The sequence below is a fragment of the Schistocerca nitens genome, chromosome 2 (assembly GCF_023898315.1).
Source record: "Schistocerca nitens isolate TAMUIC-IGC-003100 chromosome 2, iqSchNite1.1, whole genome shotgun sequence".
NCBI lineage: Eukaryota > Metazoa > Arthropoda > Insecta > Orthoptera > Acrididae > Schistocerca > Schistocerca nitens.
In genome coordinates, this window is record NC_064615.1 from 246,443,116 (window position 1) to 246,447,031 (window position 3,916).

Consider the following 3,916-nt stretch of genomic DNA (forward strand, 5'->3'; position numbering starts at 1 on the left):
CAAGAAATTCTTGTCTTCTTTCCACTTCACTTCACAGACCCTATGCAGATTTTTCTAGTTTCCCTACCACGTTCAAGCTTCTGATAGTCCACGCCCCGACTCGTAGAACGTTATTCTTCCGTTGATTATTCAGTCTTTTTCTCATGGTAACCTCCCCATTGGCAGTCCCCTATTCCGGGATCTTTTGCCAATGGAGAGATCATCATGACACTTCTTCAATTACAGGCCATATATCCTGTGGATCCGCCTTTAGGGGCAGTTTCCCACCTTTAGGACAAGAGAGTTTCCTGAACCTGTGTCCGCTCCTCTGCCCTCTTTGAAAAGGCCGTTGGCAGTATTAGGGTGACTTCTTTTCAGACTCGTTTTTGGCTTGATTACCTGCCATTGTTGCAGCAGTAACCGATCTAACAACTGCAGTAGACGCTTGTTGCCTTATATAGGTGTGCCGACCGCAGCGCCGTATTCTGCATGTTTACATATGTCTGTATTTGAATACGCATCCCTAAACCAGTTTCTTTGGCGCTTCAGTGTATTGTGTAAAGCTTATGAAACAGTAGGTGTTAGCGTTAATATGTAAAGATTTTCTGAAGTTGAGAAATGTATTTACTAGTATTAGAGAGTAAGGTTGGAAAGATTTATGATCAGAAGGAAAGAATCTCCTCCCGAACAGGTCATGAAGGTCCAACGGTACTGACCGGCCGCCGTGTCGTCCTCAGCTCATAGGCGTCACTGAATATGGAGGGTCTTGTGGTCAGCACACCGCTCTCCCAGCCGTATGTCGGTTTCCAGGACCGGACCAGCTACTTCTCAATCAAGTAGCTCCTCAGTTTGCCTCACAAGGACTGAGTGCATCCCACTTGCCAACAGCGCTCGGCAGACTGGATGGTCACCCATCCAAGTGCTAGTCCAGCCCGACAGCACTTAACTTCGGTTATCTGACGGGAACCGGTGTTACCACTGCGGCAAGGCCGTTGGCAGAAGCAAAGAACTGGGATAGTAAAGAAAGATGGTTGTAATCAGTAACTTGCTTGAGTGAATTTGAGTCTGAAGTGCCTTTTAATGATAGCTGTTCGGAATTTGAAATGGATTAGGTTGGGGATAGTTAGAGTACCATTCGCTATCGATTAGCGAAGGTTACTTCACTTTTTACTGAAAAATGCTTTTCTGAGGAAGAATATATGCTGAATAATACTGCGGTGGAATAATTTCACTACTGAATATGTAAAGTTAATCAAACCAAGAAAATTGTCTTTGTAAATATGTAGATTATGACAAACAAATATTGTATGTATTTGAAAGATACGTGTATAACATTCTTCTATGCAGGATGAAAAGTAATGATTGTTTCACTTAGACGTACTGTATTTTGCAGGTACGCCTTATACTGGATATGAGACTCACTTGTACCTGACAGATGATTGGACGTTGATGTTTGTACAGTGCCTAGGTGTGGAACTGATGTAGAAGTAAAGGTGAAAAGAAGTTACCATGCTGTTTCATCGAAAGTAGATGCTGAAAATACACCGCTTTTGTTGACGCTCACCACAGCGAAAAAAATTGTGAAAGATAGGAATTGTTTCCCCCTCTCACATTACTGTCAAACAGGACAAGGATCCCACTGTGCTTTTTGTAAGAAGTTTGTGAAAAAGACTACTTAGTTAAGAAAGAGAGGACATCGATAGCAGTTCTACATAGTGTAGATTATCTAATATTCTAAACGTTTTCTTATGGCTGCAGTGAAGTAATGTAGTAGGTTTTCATTACGGAAATTTCTTTTTACAATGAAAATGGGAAAGTAGAGTCTTAATGTGAAAGGAGAAAAAAAATTGTAATTTTTGTCAAATGGACATTTATTTTGTTGAAAAGAATCAAAAATTAGAATTGTGTAGAAAAGATATCTTTTGTAATGTATCAAGTTCAAGCTATAAAAATGTGATGTATTATTATAATAGAATTAAATGTTCATTTTTCAGAAAGATTTGTGGTGTTCAAAAATTGTTTAAAGAACCTGTGAGTAATTAGTGTTCATTTGTTTGGTTAAAATTAAGTCTACTAATAATTCTGCCGTTATTCGAACCTCAAATGCACTTGAAACTAAGAATGTGAAGCCATTTTGACTATTTTTCGACTATGACTGTCTCAAGAAATGTGTAAAGATTTTTTTTAAATTACCACTACCAGTCACAGACTTCGTCAACTATTGTATTACTTATTTATTTAGCGACATGTTTCGAGGGAATACCTCATCTTCAGGTTAAATGACATTAAAAAAGCAACTTTACAATAAGGTCATACTGATGTTACATAGTCTTTTTATAAATGCTGTGGTCATCCTGTGGAACAAGAGAAAACGTAGTAAGAGGCGATGTCACTTTGGAAGCTGGACTGATGTTGCACGAAAATGTTTTGCAACAGACACTCACTTTGTTCTTCTGGCGTGGCAGTCTCGCTGTGATGCGCTGAGGTGTTTCCATTTCCGTGGCTCTCTTGGCTTTCTTGGTCACTGTTCACAAATTTTCGGTAACATAACAGTAACATGGAACCACGATCACAAACAAATCTGTAGTGCAGTGGACAAGGTGGCGGTCGAAATACAGCTGGTTTCGATTTGACTATCGATTTGTCGATCTATATGGTGACAGATGTTTACATATCTTCTTGTTATCGTATTACAGATGTAGGTTGACGAAATACATTACAAACTGAGCACTTGTTACAATATTATTGAACACGTCATGATATAAACTATTTATTTTGCATATTTCTAAGCTATTGCTGAGGCTAGAGTCAAACGACTGTCATGTTACGTAGCTTTTATTCTACTGTAGTGAAATTGGAAAAGAAATGGGATTCGTTGTTCCACGCCTGCTCGACCTGTTCACGTAGCTGGTTGACGAGCCTCACGAGTTAAGTCTCTTCCCTTCATATTGAAACATCCCCTTCGAAAAATTTATGAATTACTGTGCTGATAAACCTCTTACATTATTTGATTTTCAAACAGCTGAGCACAACTGAACGTACTCAGACATTTCGCTCTTTACCCATTCTGATCAACACTAAACTGACACACAATATTTTTAGCGCAACTCAATCTGACTTTTAATAATCCCTACAAGAGAATGGCCCTGACTTACAATAACCTATACCTTTCATGAATCACTTACCTCACAAAAATCTTCGTTACTCCAACTACTGCAATACAGCGAGCGCCAATACTGCCAGCTAAATACAAGATTCTAACTACTGAAGGTACTAACTACTGATAGGCATACTTAGCAAATGAAAGATTCTGATAGAGAACAAACAATGTATTTATCTTATTAGTGTTCAAAGGTCATTATATATATATATATATATATATATATATATATATATATATATATATATCAGTTCATGACATCCAGTCTTACAAATTTACTGTCTCTGATGGACACACGTCCAGATCATCCGCTCTCAAAACTCCGCCATCTCTCTCCCCACATCCACCACTTCTGGCGGCTCACCTCCAACTGCGCAACGCTACGCGCTGTTCACATCCAACTGCCCAACACTACAATAGCGAACGTTTCAACAATGCCAACCAGCCACAGACTGCACACAGCACAGCCAGTGATTTTCATACAGAGCGCTACGTGGCGTTACCAGCATAAAAACCTAAACAGCCTACTTACAACATCCCACATATGCTCGAATGGAGACAAGTCCGGAGATCGTGCTGGTCAGGGAAGTTGCTGCACGTCTTGCAGAGCACGTTCAGTTTGGCGGGCACTGTGCGGGCGAGCATTATCCTGGTGCAACAACACATCAACTTCCTGTTGCAAGAACAGCAAAACAACACCTGGTTAGCGTCCCCTCCAGAAACACCAAAGGTGAACGAGAGTTGTAGCTTATCGCACCCCAGACCGTAAGACCTAGG

The 3,916-nt window shown here is 40.1% G+C and overlaps 1 pseudogene; it reads right to left on the reverse strand.

The window, feature by feature from the left end:
* Nucleotides 1–858: 858 nt before the first annotated feature.
* On the reverse strand, nucleotides 859–976 carry LOC126237820 (5S ribosomal RNA; annotated as a pseudogene).
* Between the last annotated feature and the right edge of the window lie 2,940 nt (nucleotides 977–3,916).